The 26745-nt window shown below is 25.1% G+C and overlaps 1 long non-coding RNA gene across 1 annotated transcript in view; it reads right to left on the reverse strand.

Annotated features, from left to right (window-relative positions):
- LOC129612693 (uncharacterized) overlaps window positions 1-24305 on the reverse strand; it is a 36678-nt gene extending 12373 nt beyond the window's left edge. Inside the window, exon 1 of the long non-coding RNA XR_008697269.1 lies at window positions 23598-24305. This is a non-coding gene — a long non-coding RNA (uncharacterized LOC129612693). The remainder of the gene's footprint in view (window positions 1-23597) is intronic.
- Between the last annotated feature and the right edge of the window lie 2440 nt (window positions 24306-26745).

A 26745-nucleotide genomic window follows, 5' to 3' on the forward strand; every position in this document is an offset into this window, starting at 1 on the left:
CTAAAACTGGACTGATTGTTCACTTGGAACTTATAATCCTATATTAAGTCAAAATTATAAATGTTAAAAACTATAATTATCAAATTTTATTACTATATCCCAAGACGATCTAATGTAGATCATGCAATCCGCCCCTATCCCATCCGTCGCAATAATCTACGAAAAATCTTCATAAATAAATTATAGCAAAATTTATTTACATACTATAAGGTACTTCAAAACCCATCGTCCGATTGTTATTTAACAAAATTGACTGAGAAAAGTCAGACGCATAATATAGGTTATCTCGTATTTAGAGTTGTTAAGCAACATTTATGGTTATATTATACTTATATATATAATATATTAAATTTGAAAAACTTAACTATACAAAATATATGCAATACATATGACGAGAATAACAAACAAGAAAATTAATAAAAAACTTTTCTTCCTGCATTTTCCTATTTTTTTTTTCATTAAGTTTTTGAAAACCATCCATCATCATCGTATCACATATAATATGCTTAAAGTATAACATAATTTCATTCTATTTTATTAATGTTTGACTATACACGACTATGTATGACTAGACTCCCTAGAGATGGTGTACATCTAAACAATTTTGAATTTTAGTTTCTTATTATAAACTAATAATATGACAGCTAGATCCATATTTATAATATACAGAATTAAATAATGTGCAAATATAAGGTTCATCATAAATTTTAAGCAAAACAATAGTTTGACATCTCACGCATTAATAGAAAAATTTGCCCTGTGAAAGTAATGAAATGTTTAGATATGTGGGACAATAGGAAAGTAGGCAGTAATCTATGCATGCCTGTTTTCTACCAAAAACATTTTTATATTAGAATATTTTTTTAAGCTGTAAAGTACATAACAATATTTTTATTCAAAACACTCTTGGGAAAGTCTGATAAAGAATTTTCTTTTTTTAAAAGTATAGTTTTGAAAGATAGTCATTAACATTTTCATTTATCATCATAGTGTCTACTTAGTTATCTCACTTTGAATTTAAAGATTCAATAAAGCGAGTTCGAATTAAGAAACTGAAAGTGTTTAAAATACTTTAAGGTGAAATTCCTTGAATTGTATAGAAACAATAATTTAAATCGATAATTTTCCTCACATATCAATTAAATTTTAATTCTTTTTTTATTTTATTCCTTAAAATTCAATTGTATTAACTTTTATTAAAGTACTTGCTTTTTGTTAAAGTAAGAACTAAAAACTTTCCTTTAACATGTTTTTTAGGCTAATTAAAATTGAGATTATCACTACATGAATTTTAATTTTAGATAAGAAAAAGTAACTAGCAGCAGAAAATTGTTAAGTTTTGAGTTAAACTCTAAAAGCTTTATTAAACTTTAAACTATAAAATATTGGAAGAAATTATTAAAATACACAGATTTATTTTGTAAAAACTTAAAATTTACCGAAGAAAAATTTTGTTTCCGTTTATTTCAAAAAACTCCGTTTTATTTAAAAAAAAAACTCTAAAATTCAATTCGAAATTAAAATTTTACAGGATATGTTCCATGGAACTCACAAAATTCCTTTTATTAGTAAGTTTTTCCTATAGAAAATTGCAAACGATTTGTAATTTTTCTTTATTTAATCAACTGTTACACGCATAATAAAAATAGTTGTGCAAAAGAAAGAATCACGTTACTTCCCGTCGCACAATTGGATGTAATTTTAAAATTGGATGTAAAGCTTTGTAAAATTTTTTAAATTCAGATCAATTTAATTGAGTGCAAGAAAATTTTAGAATTAAAAATAGTAACAAGAGGAAATTAAAGTTTAATAGAAATCCGTAGCAAAAGCTTTAATAGTTTTTGGTACAATTTTAGGGTCAAACTGGAAACGGGGACCGTATTTTTTTTCGTGATAATTCTTTGAATATTTTTCTAAAGATAATCAAGAAATTGTTTTCCTTTAAATCAAATTATTTAAATTTTGTTAAAAATTTTTTATTCCTCATGTTTTGGTGTTCTTTAGCGCTAATTGAGATTAAGCAGCACAATGGAAAACGACAAATAATGTTACCTTGTCTAAGGACACAACTCAAAATTTTTTTTCGTTTTATTTGTAACTTTTTCAATTTTTCATTTCAGATATGCCTATAATATATATTAGTGTGTGTGTCTATATGAATCAAATTATCGAAAAAGGGTTTTTTGTTTTCTTTTTGTTATTATAATAATGTCCAAATTAATTTTGGAATAAAGCATAGTAAAAAAAATAAATATTAAAAAAATCAGAAAGTAAATTTTAAACGAAACAATTTAATTTAGGACAAAGAAACCCTGATAATAAAGTGTCCCTTGAAAGGTAGGTTCTACTTTTTTTTTCTTTCTTCTTTTTTTGACGCAAAGATCTGCAGATCCTATTAAAAATCTTGATTTATGGTATTTTTATTTTATGCTATTACTCTGATGGGTTAAGAATAAAAAGCTATAAAATATATAAAAATTTATAATAAAATTTATATTTCCCATGGCAAACTTTGAGATACCCTACCGAATAGCGACACTAGAGATTAGATAACAGAATTCATTCGTAATATTTATGTCATTTAATTACATTCAATTCGCTGGTTTCCAAGTTTACTCAAAATAATCAGCTTAAGTTTTGCATCTATTCTACAGGTTTTTATATAATTTTTGTAAAATAAATATTGTGGGAGTAATACACCTAATTTTACTTTTAAATTTTTCAAATATAGTGCTTTTATAATGAAAAAATTTTTCAATAATTTTCTATTAAAATTCTTATTAGATAAATTGGATCAATTACGAGGGAAGTGTTAAAATTCTTATTATTCGATATGTCGTCTTTTCAAGTATTACAAATGAAGAAACGCATTCAGAATGCCAATATTATAAGTTTTGACATTATTCAACTTATCTTGGATAACGAAAATTTTTTATCCCTTGTTATTTAACGCCTCCTTGAAATATTAAAAAGCGTAAAAAGATAACAATTTTTAATTAATTTTTAATTCGATTTTGAAGCGGGTCATTTTAAAATCTCAAAGATAGTTAAATTTCTTTCTTGATAAAATAATTTTCTGAAAAAAAAAATTATCTGCTTAGGGAAAATATTAAACTAACTTGATTTTAATCTTACTTGATTTCAAAAGTTTAACCAAATCTATTTTAATTGATACGTTAAATTGGTTAACTATTAATCTTTTTTAATTTTATTTGACTAGATTTCAATGACAATTTTAGGCAGGGGTACCCGAAATTACAATAATAACTGGGTTTTCTTTAGTAATGAAGGAATAAGATTAGCACGCTCCAGGTTGATATAACAAATGATGGGCTAATTATAAGAAAAATTTACAATAAATTTGTAACATTTTGATTTATGTATGAGATGATGTGCCTAAAACATACTGAGACTTACTTCGCCAGAGTTTATCTATTTTCCATATTTCTAAATCAGTAGAAATTGAAGAAACTAACAGGTATAAACTAATTCTGAATTCTTTTGATCACAAGATTTATTAAGTGGATATCAAATTTCTAAAAATACATAATAATATTTATTATGAAAATTTATAATATTTACTGTTTTGGTATTAAAATTTTATAGATAAAGCAAATATGTTCCAAATAAAAAGAAAAATAAAAACCATCAGCAAAAATAATTAGAAAACTTTCTCAAACTCTAAACAAAATATTTAATTTTCATTGAGAAAACACTTTTTAAAAATTGAACTGGTAAAAGTATTATCGACATACTCAAAAACAAAAAACGTACACTCCAACCATTTTTAAATTCTTTTCAACCTGCAATAAATCTCGAATAACTTTGCTGTGTCTAATCATAAAAAAAACACATCGCTTATTAAAAACACCACATTAAATTTAAGAAAATCATCGAATTATAAATATTATATCAGAGTACGCGCCGATCTACATGAAAACTTTGACATAAAAAATTGTGTGTATGTAAAGCGGAAGTAGAAATTTATTTCAATTTTCTGTTTTAATAATTTATTAAAAATTTTCACCGCCCCACCTCATAACACAAATAAAGTATCGCAGGGAAAGTAAAAGTTCGTCTTAAAAACTTAAAGGAAAAGGAACTAAAATGAGTTGCTTGCAAATATAAGATCAGTATTATAATATATTTTAAAATTTTCATATCAAATCTTCGAAAGTAAAATCAGTAACTACGTTTAATGTCCAACAAATTGAATATTAAGTATTGAAATTTTTTAAAATATCCAATGTGAGTGCCATTTCAGAAACTTATTGTTTTGGATTCTTGATTTAAATTTGTTTGAAACCAAATTTCACAACATTTAACCATTTCTTTTTAGCATTATGAATTAAAAAACAATTTTGTTATGGTCTGACAACTATATGCGACACTGATAATATAAGAAGTTTAATTTATTTCGATCTGGAATCTACTCTATATTATATGAAATTATTGTATGCAAAGGAGTTTACAATTCTTTTTTAAAAAAATTTAAAATTTTGCCAATAAAAACGAGTAACTGCAAAGGAAAAGTTAGTTAAAAAAAATTAGTGCTCTTTTTTTTATTATAAGCTCCTGTAAACAAAGCCAATCCAACATAATAAGATATATAATAAAATACATATAAATTGAAAAGTATATCTTGAATATATGACAAATAAGCTCTTTCGGAATTTTCTCTAATAAATTTGACGGTAAAACTTAGCCATACTTTAGCGATAGTGTTTCTCTAAAAGTATCGACCACAAGAAAATCTCTTAGGTTAAATGGTCAATAGACATAATTTCGGATCTTCAGAAATTTTTGAGCAGAGTGAAGGAACTTTTAGAAAAAGACCTATGCAGATCATTACTTTCTGATATCAGTCAAGAGTGCACAACAATGTTAAGGTCGACCGATGGGCTTTATCAAACGGCTAACTGGAGATCTACCGACCAACTGGCGAACCAACAAACAACTTCGAATGCCACAATGCTGTTTATAATACACATCTCTTTTTATTTTACAAGAAATTCTTATTTGGTCCGGACTAAGTTTCATTTTGATTTTTTATTATGACAACTGTAAAATTTGCTAAAATTCTTTAAATTTATTTATCAGGTTCTTGCAATGTAAAAATATGTCGAATAAAGTAAGAATATACAAGATTAAGGATATAATAAAAAATGGTTAAAAGGGAATTAAAAAAGAAACAAGTAGTAGACATGAAAGAAAAAAAGAAGGAGCGTATGTAAAACTGTAACATAATTTAAAATAAAGAAAAAAAATACAAACCATGTATAAGACATATTTGAGTAAAAAAAATATTATGAGTTTAGGAAATCCGTCTAAATTAGTTTTTCTCTTCTTTTCTTTTCAACAAAGTTCCTCCTTGTGCAAGACATTCCTTCCCCTTATAAATTTTTCGAACATGGAGAGAACAATTTTATTCATTACAAGAAATGCGTAATTGAATGTTAAATTTATAAGCATATCTATGATGATTACTCGTACACTCAAATATACGCATTATGTTTATAAGCATTCTGTGCTTCTGATGACTTATAAATTAACACATGTGAAGCATAATCGTAAAATTTTAGATATAATTTTTTGGGGTAAGTTTCATTATCATTAAAGAAAGTATTTTTAAGTTTTTTTTTTTTGTAATCTGGATAAAGTTAACATGGTAAAGGCTGACAAAATATTTGTTAAGAAAAACTTTTATGTATCAAAATGGTTTCTCTCTTTCTTTGATCTCTTGAAATTTTCTATTTTAATTTTTTCTTTTTATATTAAAAATTTCATTATGCAAATATTGTATTAGAAAACTATAAATTGAAGTTTATACTATTTTCATATGAGTTCAAAAACTATGAAATATTAAAGGAAATAAAATTATAAATAAACTACAAAACTACAACGAAAATGCTTGTTTAGTTATCTTACGTCAGTATAAGGAGCATTGTACAGAGTGAAAGTTATTGTTAATGCTATAAAGAACGGAATCCGGCTACGACCACAAACTATATTTTTACTATAAAAAAATATATTTTACACTTCAACTGGAAGAGTTCTGACTACAATACCTATCCCTAAGGCGCTGCTTAATCAAATCCAACAGCTGGGAAATTTTAGAATTTCGGTCATGTAACCACGGGCAATATGTTAACTATGATTAACAAAAATTTGCTATCCGACTAACTGAAAAAAGTATTTGAACAGCAAGAATTGTTACTGTCTAATAGGAATACCTAAAATCAAAGAAAAGAATTTAATTTTTTAAAATTGAGATAAATATATATATAAATACGTAATGTACATTATCTTAAAGAAGTAAAGGAATTTTAATTAAAAATTTTAAATCATATGAGCCTATTTCGGGGAATTAGATCTTTTTAATATACAAATACCTTTAAATTAATAAAAATTTCAATTGACATTATTTATATGCAAATTCATTAAAAACCTTAATTATATATGTACATATATTCGTAATTGTTACAGGAATGACTTAGGTGACAACGGCATACGTACTACAGAGAATTTAATTACATAATTTTTAAAGAATTTCATTTATCAAATATTTATATTATTTTCAAAAATATTTTTTTTGTGTAAATACCTTAAAGAAAATTTTTTAGAAAACAAAATTAAAAATAATGAAAAAATAAAAAAATCATCCAAATTAGACTATGAATTTCACATGTATCCTGAGCTTCACAAATATTAGAAAATTCATAATAAAATCGTCTTGATGAAATATTTAATTAAAAAAAATTTATTTCATTAAAACAAAACTGAATTTTATTATTTAATTTTATATTTTAAAAGAAAGTTTTCTATCTATAACGTAAACTAATTATAAAGTAGATGAAAATAAGTTATATTTATTTATAATTAATTTTGTATCTTCTAAGAATATTAATCATATAAAACCCTGTGTTGGTTCCATTTATTTCATGTTTTAATTTTGTCTACATATCTGGCAGAACTACCGTTGTGATAATTAACTTTAGTATGAGGACTGGCATTTTGTTTGCAATGAGCAAGGAAACGAATAAAAATCAGCTTATAACGTTTTATTATTTCAATATCGATTCATTGCAATTTCTAAGCATCAACTTCTCTCTGTTAAAATTATTTTTTTAATGAATTTATTTTTAAATAAACCTATGCAATATTTTCCAAGCATAAAGTCAAAATTCATAATATTATAAATTAAATTCAAATTTTTTATTGAATTTCGTTACCTTTCATTTATAACACGTGTATTTATTATACGTGGTGGTAACTATTAAAATTTATTCAATAACGACTTTTCGCTAGTTTAGACGATAATTTAATAAAATCATCTAATACAAAATAATGGATGTTAATCCGTACAACATACAATATTCAAAAATTAATATAATAACTTTGGATAATATGCTTTTGAATAAATTTAACATAAAATATGTGCATGTAAATAGAAAATAGTAATGAAATTATTAACTAAAATAAATTCTCTGAGGAAAATTATTGAATAAATAAAAAAAATTAATAGATATACTATGTACATGTATTTATGAAATTTATAATTTTCTATTAATTTATTTCAATAATATGAAAGATTAAAATCAAACTATATTTACGTTCATTATCCCAAAATGTAAAATTTAAAATATAAACTCATAAATATTTGAATATAAGACTGCTTGGAGCCATAATTCACAGAAAATTTGATACTTTAAAATTTAATGTTAGAAAATTGGAAATTGGTGTAACAAAACAACACCAATACTATAATTTAATATAAAACGAAGGTGAATTGTGCGTATAAGTTAAATTCAATTGTATAGAAATAAAAATAAAATTTGATGACTCAATCTAATTAAAGCTACAGAAGGAATAATCATTGATTTGCAATAATAATCATTTATCTATTGGGTACTTATTTACTAATAAAAATTAAACTTAAAACTCAGATTCAATTTGATTGACGTAGTCGCAGAAGGGTAGCAATACCCAAACAAGTAAGATTGGCATAACCAAATGAACAACAATTAATGGAGCTAAGAGTAAAAATTAAACTTTGGAAACAAAATCTATAAATTCTTTTCATAATTTACATTCAATAATTTAATTATTATTCAATTTATGCAGTAAAATTTTGTATATCTTACTTTACTGCCTATTTTGACCATTTAAATTTGTTTTTTTGTTTAAAAGTTATTTGTTTTTTCGTTCTTAGATTCCTTTCTTTTTACTTTAATTCTCCCCCTCTTTATTTACCCGATTTTTTTCTGATTATAATATTACTTTCCGTTCAAAAAATGTTAAAAAAATCGTGGCTTGACATCCTTACGCTTCAAGTGATATCCTTTTTAGTGAATTTAAAGAAAAAGATAAACAACTAAAAGAAAGAGAAAAAGAACAGTGTTGAAAGACATCAACTTTAAAAGAAAAGAACAAAAAACCAAATAATATCCTTTAAATTATATCTTATGCAAATTGTGTAATCACTGCCTTAGCTCTACCTAAAACAAAGAAAAATTGTTTTCTATTAAATAATTTAACAAGTAAAAACGTTTCAGTCGGTATAAACCGATTGAATAATACCCTGCACCTTTCGTTATTGTGTAGCAATTACTCGAACCTGTGAAGTCATTCTGTAGAAACTTCACGGATATGTCTGACCTATAATTGGACATCCGACTGCCAAGTTTCATGAATCTGACTTTATAATTTTTCCAAATATTTAAAATTAGCTTTTGGAGTTGTATGGCAAGTACCTGAACCTGTCAAACAATTCCTCTAAAACTTCAGAAGTATATTTGACCTATAATTGGACACATGACTGCGAAGTTTCATGAATCTGACTTTATTATTTTGCCGAATATAAAAAATTTGCTGTTGGAGTTGTATGGCAGCCACCCGAACCGGTGCAGCTATCCCATTATAATTTTTAGAGCATGTGTAGAATATAATTGGACACATGTATACAAAGTTTTATATTTATAGCTTTATTAGTTTTTGAAATATTTAAAATAAACTCTTTGAGTTGTATGGCAGCTACCCGAACCCGTTGTCCGAATTAGTCCAATAATAATAGGGCTCGTCCTTGGCACAAAAGAAAAAACTTGTGAAAGTTTGGTGTCGATTGCATTATTCGTTTTTGAGTTATCGTGCGAACGGACGGACGGACGGACGGACGGACGGACGGACGGACGGACAGACGGACATGTCTAAATCGACGCAGAATTTTACGCTGAGCAAGAATATATATATATGTCCATACCGCAGATGACTCCTTCAAGTAGTTACAAACTCCATACCAAAGTTAATATACCCTTCACGAAGTGCAGGGTATAAAAACGCTTTCCAAAATAAATACTGCTATTCAAATAAAAGCCTTACATATACTATAACTAAAATGTCGTTAGAATATTCATATTTATTTATTTTGACTTTTCATTGCTTCTTTACAGTGAAGTTTTCTTTCTATCCTTTTGCCTTAAGAATAATGAAAGGAGTTTTAAGCACATAAGTACAATTATAAAAAATAAGAAAAAACGAGAAAAAAAATAGAGTTGACCTTGTCAACTCTGTGATACCCGTACGAATTTGTTATCCTATGTGCAAAAAAAGATGCCATAACTGACTACGGGACAGACTATGACTTTAAGTTGCCGTATTACCACATTAATTTATGCAAAATTTCAGTACTGTGTGTTTTTCAAAATACTGTGTGTGCCAAACTAATATTTAAGTTGTATGGCAGCTACCAGAAAGAGCTAAGAAATTTTCACAAATTTTATCAAACACATTGGCCCTAGTAATATATTCGCTTGTGTGAAATTTCAATACCATAGCTTTTATAGTTTCTGAGATATAGCCAAATAACTTTTGAAGTTGTATGGCAGGTACCAGAAGGAGCCAAGTAATTTCAACGACTTTTATCATACACATTGGCCCTACTAGTATATTCGTTTGTGTGAAATTTCAATACCATAGCTTATATAGTTTCTGAGATATAGCCAAATAACTTTTGAAGTTGTATGGCAGGTACCAGAAGGAGCCAAGTAATTTCAACGACTTTTATTATACACATTGGCCCTATTAATATATTCGTTTGTGTGACATTTCAATACCACAACTTTTATAGTTTCTGAGATACCAGTATAGCCAAATAAATTTTGAAGTTGTATGGCAGCTACCCGAACCGGTACCCCGATCATGTCCAATTTAAATAGGGGTCTGGCACTTACTACAATAAATCATTTGTGAAAATTTGGTGAACTTAGCTCAATTAGTTTTTGAGTTATCGTTGGGACGGACGGACGGACGGACGGACGGACGGACAGACAAAGCTAAATCAACTCAGAATTTGACGCTGATCAAAAACATACACTTGAGTCTATATCTAAGACCGTTATTTCTTAGCGTTACAAACGGTAAGGCAAATTTAGTATACCCTTCGAACATACGTTCGTACGGGTATAAAAATCTTAAGAGAATGCGGTTTGTTTGTTTTCTTTACATCTTTCTTAAAATTTAACGTTTAAATCAACGAAGCTTTAAATTTAACGAATATCAACCCTAAAAAAGAATAAAAAAAAATTTCTAAAAACGCTTAATAAATTAAAAACAAAAAAATCAAATAGTATTCTGAATGTACAAGATAATAGACTGAAAATACACCCAGTAACAACCTCCTCTCAATAGTCAATAGCGGTTAGCTTAAATTATGTGTGCTTGAATATGGTTGTAAAATAAAGCAATATTTCTAAATAAGTTTGGGCAAAAAAAAAAGAGCAACAAACAGTCAATAAAGGGATAAGATAAATATTATATGAAAAAAAATTCCTTAGCAGAAATTAAATTTTGTAAAGAATAATAAAAAATTCAAAGAAAGACAAAGGTTGAGAAGTAAAAAGAATCTCTTCAACAACTACCAAGTCCCATTAAAATTTTTATTTTTCACCAATACTACGGTAAAGTCAAAGATATTTTAAAATATTAAATATTATTTAAAGCGGTTTCTGAATTTTTTTTTCATTGTTCCGATTTTTAAGAAAATTTTCTTGAAAAGGGTGAAATTATTTCTTTTTCCTTTTTTTAAAAATTAAAAAGGGATTTTGCATTTGACGTGTCAACAATGACCGTTTCGGTGACATTTTCTTAAATCATTATTATCACTTTTATTCAAAACAAAAATTATAATTTAAGGAAGAGATTTAAGGAAGAGATTAAAGGAATCGAAATGATTAGGTAATTAATTTTCGTCTTGAATCTTTTGTTCGTGTTTCTATAACGTCTATATTCTTTTTTTAAAGTATTAAATTTGAATAGGCACTCATTTTCTATTTACGAAATTGATTATAAATAAATGTTAACATATAGTTGCCTTTAAGTATGTCAAATTTAATTTATTTTAACTCTCCCATTAATAAGTAATATAAAAATTAATTTTATGATTAAATTTTTAGAACTTTAAAAATACATGGTAAACCTAAATAACAAAAGTTCAGAGTTCAGTAATACACAATAATGTTTCTCCTTTTGTCTATTAATAATGTTTCTCCTTTTATTTTATTTTAAAACCTTTTCATAGTTAACAATCAGTGTATAAACCTCCTTTTTATATCCATAAAAGTTTTACCTAACAAATCCTCTAATTATCCTTAAAATATTTTTTAATTATTTTTATTTAAAAAAATTTAATATATGTATAATGTGAAATCTAAATGAATGCGTTCTAAATTTATGAAAATAATTTTGGAAAATAATTTTATTATTACATTTTTTTTGATAAACAATGAAGAATATAATTAAATTTTTGGTGGATAATCTAGTTACAGACTGTTTTAAAAATCATTGAGTTTTAATAATCGGAAAGTTTTATTAACAGCGTTTCAATTACATTAATTTATAGCTGTTAACTTTAAAAGTTAACAGCTATAAATTAATGTAATTGAACTTTTTAAACTGCTTACAGTTTAAAAAGTGTAAGCAAGTAAAGAAAATTCAAAAGCATAACTATGAGAATAAATGTATCTAGCAAATTTTTGATTGAATTAATTTACCAAAGATTCTAAAGATTCTTCTACAATATTCATTTATTCAATAAATACAAATTTTGGATTTGGAGTAATACAGTAATTTCTGGAATGTTGAAATTTAACAAAAGATAAGAAATTTCTGCTTTTTTGAGCCTCAGATTTGTAAAACTGTTGAAAGAAGTTATTGGAATAACTTAAACATTCTGTTCACAATCTCATCCATTTCAACTACAAATAAAATAATTTTTATATTGTAACTCTCACCCATATAAAGCGAAATGTGAGTGTGTAAATGAATATTCTAATTTCAAATAGAAAATTAAAATATAATATTATTATTTTCACCGTATGACACCTGAGTATAATGGAATGAATCTCTATCGCATACATACCTACTCCAGGTTTAAGAATTCGAAATATTTTGTATTTTCTTACCAAAATGAAATCAAAATGATGAAAATAATATTTTTGTATATATATAAAAAAAAAAATATACTTTTTTGCATATTTTTACAATTATGAACCATAATGTTTCGAAGGAACTCAAAATAGGCGAAAAAAAAGACAAAAATTCTCAAAACATTATTAAAATAAACGACATAAAATGAAGAATAGAGGCTGGAGAAATATTTCATATTAAAATACTGAAAAAAATATACCTACAATATTAAAAGCAATTTCTTCTTCATCTCATTACTGTGTATTTCATATAACTCCTCCAGTATAAAACAAATTTACTTAAAAGCACGAAATATTTTTACTTTTCTCATACTTTTAAATTTCTCGCTTCCGTTCAGTTGCCTCTTATAAAAAAGGTCCTATATAAACTATGGGCAGATCCTTCATTTTAAACGGCATTTGCAGTAGAAGTAAACAAAAGTGTGTATGAAAGCATGAAAAAATTTCATTTATATTTTTAATTTTTCGTTTTATATTTTGTTGTTCTATGATTGTGGATTTTAATTTTGTCATTAAGAGAATGTAATAATGAAAATACCAAAAAAAATGAATTAAAAACAAAGTAACCATAAGAAAAAATCAGTAATTCAGAATTAAAAGGATATTCTGCCATTCAATTAAATAAAATGCCTATGCTAGAAATAATCAAATCGACGTAGAACTTGTACCTAATATTTGTTTTTGTTTTTTAGTTCAGAGATAACGAATCGCAAGTGAAACTCATTCCTTTTATAAAATGTTTCAAATATACACATATCAGCTATGTGTATAGTATGTATAAATAAAAAGGATATAAAATCCGTGAATCCTTTCACTGAATCATGTATTATCCAAACATACATACATACATATATAAAGTGGTGTGAAGATTTCTAAGGATTTATTGAGAAAATATGTTGTCATTTTAATGTTAATTTCGTTATTTTTAATGATATTTTTTTTTACTTTTATAATTTTTAATAAATATTATGACATTCTTTCAGGAAGTTGATGATGGTTTATTAAAATTAAAAGAGATACACTTACTAACTTTATACAATGCCAATTATATTATATTTATGCCAGCTAATTTTGTATAATATGGTTTAAATTGTGTTTTTATTGCATCCAATTAAAATGCCTTTATTAATTTTTTTGTTTTTTTCTTGGAGTATCTAGACAATTTATTCAACTAACAGAAAGTTTCATATGAGTCAGAAAATTGCGGGTCCTCATTTTATACAAAGATGGCAGTGTGAGATTTTATCATATTTTTTTGAATGTTTTGTTATATTATTTTACACTTTTTGTATTTTCTAATGTGGAAAAATCTGTTATATTTAAATATTTGCTCGAACACGATGTTAGTGAACATTTGTAGGTTCTTATCAAATGAAAAAAGGGATTGGGGAATTTGATAAAATCTACAAAAAATCTAAGTTACTTTAAATTGTTAAATGAAATTACACTAAAATGATTATGAAAAGGATTAACATTTTTGGATTAAATATGGAGAAGATTAACAAGAAATCTGTTTTTTGTCATAGGATAAAATTTCCTAAAGATAAAAAGGATATTTTCTCTTGTATCAAAGAAAGTTTTCTATTATTTCTAAGAATTGAGAAATCTTGTGTAAATTATATACCTTCCATTTTCAGAGTCCGACTTTCTAAAAATAAGAAAAAATTAAAATACTGAAATTTAAATGCAAAATATTAGTTAATTTTGTTATTTAAATTTTTTATTGTCGAAATACAACTATTTTAACTATACTAAAAACAAATGGTATAAAAATAATTAGTTTTGTTTAATTGAAATTTAACATTTCCAACTTTCTATTTTACATTATTTACTATATTTTCCTTCGTATACATACTTTTACTTCACTGTCTATTAACTTCTTTGAGTCATTTTTCCTCAGAAAATACAAAGTAATTAAAAATAAAAAAAGTAAATTGAAACAAAAAAAGAAGGAAAAATCTTGTGCTAAAATTAAATTTTAACATGAAATTACTCCCAAAAAATAAATGCGATGTGGTATAAATACGAGTATAATGTGAGTGTCTCAAAACATAGTGATCCAAACAAAAAATTTTAATAAGTAATGGTACGACATAAGTTTTTTGATATGTATTACATATAATAGCTATAATACTTTGATTAAAGCCAATAATCCATCTTTCACATAAATTGCTCAATCCGCTTAATCACGTGTACATTTCAGGAATCGGTATTCATTAATATTATAAAGTCTTGCGCAAGGTCAAATTATTTTTCATATTCATGAAAATCCAAACAGAATTTTCATTTCATTTTATCATCTGAGAATTGATCATGTCTATCAGAATACTTTGTTATGAATTTTAACTAAAAATCGGGGGAAAATGGAATAAATAGTGAAAATTAATTTTTAAAATTTTCTTAAATATCCTTGGCTCTACCACATATATATTCTAGTTGCAATTACATAATTTCCCCAAAACAAAAAAAAAATTAAATTTCTTTGTTTTCTTTGTTTTATCTTTAAATGAAAAAATTTCATCATGGGTTAAGAAAACAATATTTCTATAAAATTAATTCCTTCACAAAAAATTGATTATTTAATCTTATGAAAATTCATCTTTTTTATATGTGTTATTCTTCTTATTTCATATCAAGGAATTATTAAAGGAAATTAATACCTTTACGCTGTTAGAAAATGCACTTAAGTACAATATATTCAACCTTATATGTATGTACTTATAATGTTAAAAGTAATAATTTTATATATAAAAAGGATATTTTACGTTTCCATTTCACAACAATACTATTCCTTTATATTAAATTATTGTTAACTATATTTTTATTATAACATTTACAATAAGTTTTATTTCTCTTATGTACATAGCTATATTGTACATGAACCAAATTGAATATAAAAAAAAACATTGTTAAAATATACTTGTGTACATTTATTATAACATATGTAATTTATATATTATTTCATATTTAAGAAATATTATTCAAAATATAACTTTTGTATGCGGTTGCTTTAAATTTTCATCAAGTGAACAATATTATTAAACTTATGATAATTTAGGAATTTATGATATTCCTTAACAATATCACAATAAAAATTATATACTATATAATGAATACTACACGGAAAAATATTCATGTATGTATATAACTTTCGAGTATTACAGGATTGCATATCCTTCGTCTTATATAAGATCTTAAGAGAAGAAATTTTCATCGTATCCTAGTTATTTCAACAAGCGGAAATTATTTAAAATAGCAATATATAAATGAACAAGTTTAAAAAGGCGAAATTATAAGATTTTCCAATATGAGGAAATTTTTATTGTGATTTTTTGTTTCTTGCAAAGCACATATTTCACATTTTTTACGCGTTGCATGCTCCACTCCCTTTTTTCTTATTTTATCATAATTATATTTTGTTTCTTTTTATTTTCGTTATGATTTTTCGCCATCACATATTATTCACTAAGTACTTTTTATATTATATGTATATACTTTATACAAAATCTGGGTTATACTCGTATAGTTTAAGTAAGGGTATTAATGTTACAAACAGAATATTACAATCTATGTTATATAAATGCATGAAAACTTTTGAATTTTTTTTTAATGTTATAAATAGTAGATCTTATATAATTTCTCTCCCTTTCTCTTGTTTAAAATAATTTTAAGAGAAAAGTCTGGAATAAAGCAATCATTATAAATTTTTCTCTTAGTTCTTTAAGTTGTAAACACAACAACAGTCATTAAATCTTATGTTAATTTTAATTCTTGTATACAAAGTGAATTAATAATAAGTAGTTATTGCGATAACTAGTAATAATTTTCATTTTCTGTAAATTTTCAAGTAATTTAAGGAGTTTATATAAATTTCTTCTAATTTTATTCTTGATTTTCTTTGAATATTTCAGGAAGGAGTATTATTAAAAAGATTAAGGGAGTTTATAATTTAGAAATCTTGTTACAATTTAATTTTATATACAATTAAATCGCATTCATAATAATATTTATATAATAACCTATCAATAAACTAACAGAGCTACATTATAAAATTAAATTGCCAACTTCATTATAACTATAATAACCTATTAGAAATTTTGGAATGTCAATTGTTCGGCACAGCAAGATTTATTGAATTTTAATGCTAAAATCTAATTCACCTATTGGGCGAATTTCGCACGTTGATAAATGTAATCAAAATGAATTTTATAACAATTTTTCTTCTATCTAATAAATTGCAGGTGATTTTTTTATTGTTTGGTTTTTATGTGTTTTAATTTTTTTACACTTCACTACTTCACTTTAATATTAATGTTTTTTGAATTCCTTGAAATTAAAACTCAAGCCTCTATTACATATCTATTTAAAAATTTATATTAAAGTGAAAATAATGACAGCATTTTCAAAAAGCTACCTTAATAATACCTTAATAGTAGGGATCTAATATTACAACAAAGAATTTTATAATCACGAATATCGCATATCTATCGTAAATGAATTTAATTTATGATATTTTTAACCCCAACCTTTTTTTTATGAAAATAAATTATGATTGTTGTTTTCATGTAGTCCTTTATAAAATATTTACCGTACATGTTGATTTTTTTTTGCTCAATCTTCATAATATCCTGCTTTAGAAATATTAGGTATACAAGTATATGTAATTTAAATTCGTTATAATCTAGAGAATTTGTATTTTTCTTTTTCACCTTGACAAAAACTTAAGGTAAAAAATATACAAATTTTTTGTTACCCGCTGTTTTTTTTTTCATTTTTACAGAAAAACAAAATTTCCACATTCAGTTTTTGTCGTCTAATCATTAGTAAAAACCTTGTAAATAATGTTTAAAACACGAGAGTAGCTTAAATATTGACATTGAAAGAAAAACAATTCTCTTAATCATAAGTTGATTTTTTTTTCCTCTGCATTTTTGTTGCAATTGCTACAAGGATTTGAATAGATTCTTTTTTTCGTTTGATTTTACTCTTATTTTTAAATCAGATTTTTGTGGGGTATTATGAAATATCATTACGAACAGTTATGTTAAATCTAACTTCACCAAGAAATGATATGCTCTATCGCTTCTCTATTCTATTTCACAATTTTCAATCAATTTTATAGTAGACAGTGCATTTTATAAAAACAACAATGAGGCAGCGGACGTTGCTTTATGATGTTTTAAAAAAAATGGAGCCCTTATGTTCAATTTATTCAAGTTTTGTGTTATACAATTCTATGTTTCTATATTTTAAAAACATAATGAAATTAAAAAGCTATACATCACCCTATGGTAGACAAGAATTACTTTTAATATTCTTCTTTTTATTTTACGTTCTACATAAAAAAATTTTTTTGACCCTCTCAGTAGAGTTTCAGTTGCAGATAAATTTCACAGTTTTTACTCAACTTTTAATTTTTTCTCTTTTAATGTATACAACGGCAGAAACGAAAATATATTTTTGCATTTCTTTTGCATACAATTCCCATAAGAAAAACTTTAGAATATGTCAGCGATGTAAAAACAGTTTATATTTCGCGAGTAAATAAAACTTGAAATTTTTTCCACATTATATATATATATTTTTTTAATTTTGCATTGCATAAATGGAAAATTTTTTGTTGCATAATCGTGCTTTGTTCTCGGAGAGATCTACATATATATTATAATGTAATATCGTTATATAATACAATGAAAAAAGTGCAGTAATAATATTCTTTTCCAAAATTATATAAACAAATATATAAGAATTTAATTTCACAAAAATTGGTATAGATATAGATGAAATGCAGAGGAATCAGCTATATCACTTTGGAAAACTAACAATAAATTATATAACTTAAAATTCATTTGACTTTGAACCGAAAAGACCTTAGTCCAAAAAGGAAATGTATTTGAATATTATCGAAGACCTAGTAAGTGTGTTGTGCTGATTAGTGAAATTTTTTAGAGAAAAAAATAAATCACTTCACTCCTCGTTTAATTCAAACTCTTCCATAACTGTTAATTTAAAACTGTTGTTTTGTAAATAACTAAATTCATTAATATTTGTTTTAAATTTAAAATTAACCAAAATAAAAAAAATAAATAAAATCATCATAAAAAATAAATTTGATATTGTACTTCTACAAGAAAATATTCAATAATGTAAAATTTAATTCAAAGCATAAAATTTGCTTTTATTCCTACACAAAAATGCAAATGCAAGTCGAAAATATTTTATTTTTAAAAGTACATACAAATATTTGTCTTTATATTTTATATAAACTAAATAATTCAATCCCATATGAATACATCTATATATATGTATGTGTATAATATACATATATATATAAATACAATATACCACTATAAATTTTTAATTAAATTAAAAATATTTATTACACGCATCACAACATTATTATCCTTTGATCCTTATTTCTTTTTGAGTTTTGTTGAAGAAAATCTTGTTTAGTTTTTATATTTTTCTTCTTAATTTCGGATAATTCTGTATACATACATACATAAATTTTTGTTTGAGTAACGGATTCAAAGGAATCACAAATCTTTAATGGAAAATATTTAAAAAACAAAAAAAAACTAGAAGAAAAAAAATGAAAACATTTGACGAAAAACCATCTGTATGTAAATAAGAAAATTAATTTTAAATGTTAAACTTTTTAAAGAAACAAAATGGAGAGACATTTTCTTTATTTCTTGGTTGATTCCTTTGTCTTCTTTATTTTTTTGTTCAGGAAATGAAACGTTAAACAATAATGGGATATACGCATCGCTTTAAATAATTACGACCAAGATTCATGAATATTAAATTAAGGGGTTAGTACGCACTATTTAATTTTACATTCCATGAATATTTTTAAATTTCTTCTTTTTATAAAAATATTTTATTTTTACAATTTTATTATAATAAAATAAGCAGAGAGAGAAAGAAAAATGATATTAGATAAAAATAAATTTTACAAATAAAATGAAAATGTAAAATAACAATTCGATTACGTCACCAAGAATGTTTTTCGACCACAAATTTGCGTTTTATTGCTTTTTCCTTATTATTCTTTCACTGTTTTATCAAGTATAGTAATAATAGTAATAAAGCTAAAGTTAGGTTTAATTGTAATAAAAAGAAGTGGTATAAATTGGAGTTTATTTTAAGTGCTTCGAACGCAATACATATTATAGTAACTACGACTGACATTCAAATATAGTCGGGCAACGTGTAGTAACTGCCGATTAGGATATTTTATTAATTTTTAAATAAAAATATGTTTAACCTTACACTGATCTCATTTAATTTCTCAGATTAAAATAGTGAGTGTAGGAGTATTATAATATAGTTTTTATTTTCAGAAATATTAAGTTTTGAGTCTTGACTTTTCCAGAAATTCCACATACTTATCTGTCTTAAAAGACTAATTTTGGTCAATAATTTTAGTTTCTTGCATAAAACAGTATGATATACTCCAATTAGTCCTCCAATAATACCGTCCATTTTAGGTTATATATAGCTTGTGAGAGAATAACAATCCTTTTACAACGATAATAGAGCTAGTCAAGCAAATTTACATAGCAATTCTTCATATAATTCAACTAATCTTTACAGATATAAGATGTTTAAAAATTATATTTACATAAGTCTTTACTGATTCATTAGCAGTTCACAAACGAAGTAGATATTATATTTGAAAATTGCTGGACCCTATTTTATTAAGTTTCTAAAATAATTTTAAAAGCTAGTTGCACATATCTAAAAATTTAAAATTCTTTTCATATAATAATTGAATTAAAAAAAATTCCATTAATACTCATTGCTTACATTCATTCATTATAATATTGAAGATAATTATAAGAAATATTTTTGTTTAATATTTACACTTTAAGTTTAACACTACATTTTCTATAAACCTCATTTAAATATTTCATCTTTTTAAATATACCCTTATTGCAATTAAATGCTTCTTAATTTCTTCAGTCATATTGTCGTAAAATATTTCACTTAATAAATAAATTTATATTCAAAAATTTTTTAATGAAGTTCCCTTATTTAAGAAGAAAAGGATTATCATGTGGATTCAAATGACTTTTTTATATAGTTTAACATTTTACTTAAATTATTTTTTCATTATAATATCATTATTTTCTGCTGATTTTAATATTTTAAATATTTATAGGCGTATTTTATACAAAAAAAAAATAAAAAAAAAAAGTAAAGTTTTCATTTTTTATTTTAGCGACATTAACTAATCACCAAATAACTATCGAAAATTTTTAAAATCCCTTAACAATCTTTTAATTTTTGTTCGTGGGGGAAAAGCGATGGTGGAAGAGAATATACAATTTTAGGTTTTATATTACAATTTTGATTCGAGTTCATTTATAATGTTGGGAGATAATTGACATTAAGTCAATTCTATATAAAACCACTTCAGAGTCAAAATTTAGTTGTGACGAAAAATACTTACAAAAAAAAAAAACAAATTAATCTCTTTATAACAATATGTCCTTTTTCAAAATAATGAAAAAGGATACCAAAACGGATAGTGGGGAATCATTATGGAATTTTGAATTTTCACAAAAGACGAGACAAATTTTTTTTTTTCTTCTCTGTGCTTGTTTTTTATTCTAATTATATTTTATGATGTCAAAAAAGAAAAAGACAAAACAAAAAGAAATAGAAAAATTTATGAGACTTTTCCGAGAACGATAAAAATTCTCAAAAATAAAAACAAAGTTCTTGTTAAAAGAAAATATTCATTCATGATGAAATAAACAGGGAGACGGAGTTGAAGGGGCATGAGAAATGATCGTTCGTTCCATTGAATCCATTGAATTTTATGAATTTATCAAGAAAAAAAAAAAAAAATAAAAATACTTTTCTTCATTTTTGTGTAAAATTAAAGGGGTATTAATTTTAGTGGGTACCTATGTCAAGTCAATTGAGTTCATAAAAACACAAGGATTTTGTTTTTGTTCTATTTTGAAGAGAATACTTTTAGGCTAAAAATGTTATACAATAAAGATAATAAAGTCTGAATTTCAAAAATTATGTTTTATAATAGAAAATTTTTATAGATGAGACATTTTTGATTATATTTTTTTTGTTTTTTGGAAATAATTTATTTGTAATACGATAATAGTGAGGTGCAGAATGGGAAAAGATGAATGAGGTTTAAAAATTAAGAATAATTATTTTAAATAATTTTTGACTTTTGTTGAGATTAAAGATAGAAAAAAGTTTTTAACAATAACTTCTATTTATGATTTTATGTCGGTGTGTTTATGTAAATTTATAAAAAGTTGCTAATGAATCTATGTTATTGTTGAAAATAGAAAAGTTAATTTTTCGTAAATTTTTTTTTTAATTTTTGCTATTATAAGTTTGGAAACAATGTTTAGTAATTTATTATAATGAAATAAAGTTAAAAAAAGTTTAGTTAAAATGATATAAATTTAAAAAAAAATTGATATTAAAGTTGAAATGGGAGCAACCTAAAGATTGAAAATATATGATACTCTGAACTGCTTTAATGGAAATATAGATTGAGGATAAATTCTGAAAAAAAGTACAATGTGATGTTCTTAAATATTTTTTCATATTTTACATAAGTTTTTGAGTTTATGAAAATTTAATTAAAAATTCATGAGACATTTTTATAAATCATCTTTGATATCTAGTTTTCTTTACAGATTTTTGTCAATTTTTTTTAGATTTTAAATCGTTCTATATTCAATTTCGTAATTCTAAAATCTTATATCTAGTCGTACAACAATTCCAAAATTATTATATTCAATTTCGTAATCTAGTTGTACATATAATACGAAAAACAATTTTAAATACGTATGTATGTACATTAAATACCAACCGTATCTAAAATTTTATTCTAATCCTTATTATTTATTAAAATCTTTTTTGTGTGAAAACCAGAAATTCAACTTTGCCTTTTAAATAAAATGCAAAATTTTCTTAGTTATTTTTCTTTACAAAATTCAAAAATATTTTATTGATGAATTTTATATTTTAACATTTTCAATTTAAATTTCTCTTTCAAAAAGCACGCGTGAAAATTTCCTTGAATAAGCACTATTACTTTAAAAATTGTATTATAAAAAAAATTGAAATTGAAAAAAAAAATTAACAAATTTGTAAAATGGAATCAAAATTTTTCGTTTAGGTCCCTCCCACTTTTGAAAATATGTAGATAAATAATTTATATTTTTGGCAGGCACTTTGGTGGACATTTGGAATTATTTTTTGTTTCCTAGATTTTTGAAGGTAAAGAAAATGGTATATTCAAAGGCTTTTATGGACTAAAAGAATCATTTCTGAAGGCACCTAAAAAACCTGTCTTACAAACTATTTTTTCAAATTCTGCACGATTTTATCTATATTATATGTTGAAATGTTGTTAATCTACCTGACTTACACCTAGAAGGACACAAATTTCATAAAAAAAAACAAGATTTTAATTTTAGAAAAATTATACCTATGTTTCCCACCTAAATTAATTTTCTTTAAAATCTAGAATAAGAAACAAGAATACAAACTAAGGACACATTCCACCCCTTCGTTTATATACTATGTACCTAAAATAGTATCCGAATACGAAAAGAAATTTAGTAACATCCTACGATTGAAAAAAAAATAAGAGTCGAAAATGATAATAAAAACATTGAATATTTCCAAAAATTTAAAAATAATAAAGGATATAATAGTTTTTGATTGTGATTTTTTCTCCCAATTGAATAAGAATTTTACCTTTTGCATAAGCAACGAAAGCCTATACATACATATATACACACAATATTACCAAGAAGAATATTAAATTAAATTACAAAGGATTTACGCATCCTTTTTCTTTTTCGTTTCTTGTATATCTATGTATGTGTTTCTAACATTTTACAGTTATTTTACTATATTGTTTTCTATATAAACCAATACATAATATTAAAAAAAGATTATTCAATCATTTTTGCGGATAAATTTTAAACTTATAATCTATACCTACACACAGTGACTTAGATTTATTTAAACATACATATTTATATAATGTGTAAATATGTATGAACATAAATTTCATTAAAAACTAAATTTTTAAATAATAAATTTAAATGTACTTACGTGAGTTTTGAATGGCAGAATTATTGTAATTATATCTTTAAAGGATCCACCTGGCTCGGATCCATTTTTAATGCCTCCTTTCGTTTAAAGGATCCATTTAGCTCAAATTCAATTGTTATATTCCCACGCTGAATGTTTTTATCTAATTCGGATTTAGTTGTATTCCCACGTTGAATGGATCCACCTAGCTCGGATCCATATGTAGCATGTATCATTATGTTGAATGAATCCACCTAGCTCGGATTCATTTTTAATGCCTCCTCGTTTAAAGAGTCCATCTAGTTCAGAAATAATTCTAATATTCCCACGCTGAATCTTTTTATCTAATTCGGATTTAGTTGTATTCCCACGTTGAATGGATCCACCTAGCTCGGATCCATATGTAGCATGTATCATTATGTTGAATGAATCCACCTAACTCGGATTCATTTTTAATGCCTCCTCGTTTAAAGAGTCCACCTAGTTCAGATTTAATTCTTATATTCCCACGCTGAATCTTTTTATCTAATTCGGATTTAGTTGTATTCCCACGTTTAATGGATCCACCTAGCTCGGACCCATATGTTGCACCATCTATAATTATGTTGAATAAACCCACCTAGCTCGGATCCATTTGCTGTAAATTTATTTTGAAACTATTCATCTATCTCGGATTCAAAATTTGCGCTTCTATTCAGTAAGAACGCCGCTTGGAAAATAAAAAAATGCCGTTAGCTTTCATAGCACAACGCTTACATGGGCAAGCTGCTTAATTAATATTGACACTATTAGTTGACATTTAGTTTTTCAAAATGCCAAATTAATGCCCATAATGACATGAGGGTTTAACCGGCACATTTTTAAAACATCCAAAAAGGCCAAAATTTATTATTTTATCAATGAAAAATTCAAACATTTTGGATTCAGTTTTATTTTTAAATTTATTTTTTATAACGTTTTTATACCGCTCACCAGCACATATAATATGTTTAACAAATTTGAAAATTTGTTTAAGACAGCATTTACACATCATGCAAAGTTTGATGATTTGCTTGGTTGGATGAAAATTTGATGGAAATTCGATTAGATTAAACATCTAATCAAATCAAGCAAAATCGTATGGAAAAAAATAGGGTCTTGCCCAATTCTTATTACCCTTTTTGACAAAAATAAAAAATAAAATGGCGGATTAGATTTTAGGCGTTAAGAGCGCAATGATCAGCTGTTTGTACTGAAGTTTCTATTTTTAAAGTTTCTACATAGTTAAAGTTTTAGAAAATGATTCAATTGCCAGTGAGCGACAATTTAATTGAATTTATTAAATCTTTTGAAAAACATAATTTTGCTACTCGTAAAACAAAATGTCAAATTCTTTGTTAAACTTTATAGCGATTTGCGAATACTTACTACCCGTTATTTCAATACTCGTTAATCCTTGAACAAGAATACCTGTTACTTAACACTCCCACAGAATTTATCCCATGTCATGTATGTACATGGGATTGACTAATATTATTTTTGTCATAATATTTAATGTGACAGAATGTAATAGAAAATAGTAAATAGAACACAATTTGATAGATTCGTATTAGACTTTATGTGTTGCTGTTTTTGTGCGATTATTGAGTGTGATGTTTATTATATAAATATATATTATTCTTATGTTTGTATATCTGGAGAGAATTTATGAATTTTGTTTACATTTAAGTACTGTTAATTTTTCATGTGTACGAGTATATATTTAAAATTTAGTTGGAATATTGTTAACGTAGCGGTCATATTTGAAAAATGTATTACTGGATTTTGATAAAGAAATTTAATATGCGAAAAAAGTTTCAAAAGTAAAGTTGATAAATCTCGTCAAAAAAGTATTTCAGTTCAAATTACGATATTAATAACTAATACCTTTAAAGCCTTGTAATAAAGCTCTGTACCTCAGGAAGAAGAAGTCGGAAAGACATGATTCAAAAATTTATTCCTGGATTTTGATTAAAAAAACTTCAATTTGCGAAAAATAGGAAGGTAAAACCGGTCAACCTCGACCAAAAATTTGGGTCCAAAAACCACTCTCACTTTTTAAACTTTTTTTATTTTTATTATTCGTTTACAGAAGTACTACATAAAAATGGGTTCAAAAACAATGGTAGCACTTTTCGGACTTTTTTTGAATTTTTGTTATTTGTTTAGCTTCTACTACAGAAAGTAATATGTTTTTCTTGAGGAATATGTTTTTCAAATTAGTTCCGTAAAATCTTTGGTTCTCTAGATATCAGAACCAAAGTATATCTACTAATAAGTAATTCGACTCGTTCCATTCCGTTAGTTTTCATTTGCATCTTGCTTCCAAATTCTTAAAATATTCCATTTTTTTTTAGAAATAAATGGTAATAAGAGTTGTGTAGGCAAGAAAGATTTGATTTATTGAACAAATTCAAAAATTTATAAAAACTTATTTTTTGTGTTGGTAAGTCGGCTTAAAAACACTTTAGAAAACAAATTTAAAAATAAAAAGCACAAATATTTATAATTTTTAAATGACAAAGTTGCTTCTCACAGGTGTTTTAAAAATGAGTTGGTGAAACGCTTATGTCATTGTGGGCATTAATTTGGCATTTTGAAAAACTAAATGTCAACTAATAGTGTCAATATTAATTAAGCAGCTTGCCCATGTAAGCGTTGTGCTATGAAAGCTAACGGTATTTTTTTTATTTTCCAAGCGGCGTTCTTACTGAATAGAAGCGCAAATTTATTATTCAACATGAATGAACAAAAATTGGATCCGAGCTAGGTGGATCCATACAACTTGAAAGTTCTAGGTGGATCCATTCAACTTGAAAGTTCAACAATTGGATTCGAGATAGATGAATCATTTCAAATTGAGTTTACAGAAAATGGATCCGAGCTAGGTGGATCCATTCAACGTGGGAATACAACTAAACCTTGAATTAGATAAAAACAGAGTGGGAATATAACAATTGAGTCTGAACTAGATGGATCCTTTAAACAAGGAGGTACTAAAAATGAATCCGAGCTAGGTGGATTCATTCAATATAATGATACATGCTACAACATATGGATCCGAGCTAGGTGGATCCATCAACGTGGGAACATAAAAATTGATTCCGAGTTAGATAAATACATTCAACATGGGAATATAACAAATAAATCT

This window comes from Condylostylus longicornis, unplaced genomic scaffold (genome assembly GCF_029603195.1).
Source record: "Condylostylus longicornis isolate FDR11 unplaced genomic scaffold, ASM2960319v2 ptg000076l, whole genome shotgun sequence".
Classification (NCBI taxonomy): domain Eukaryota; kingdom Metazoa; phylum Arthropoda; class Insecta; order Diptera; family Dolichopodidae; genus Condylostylus; species Condylostylus longicornis.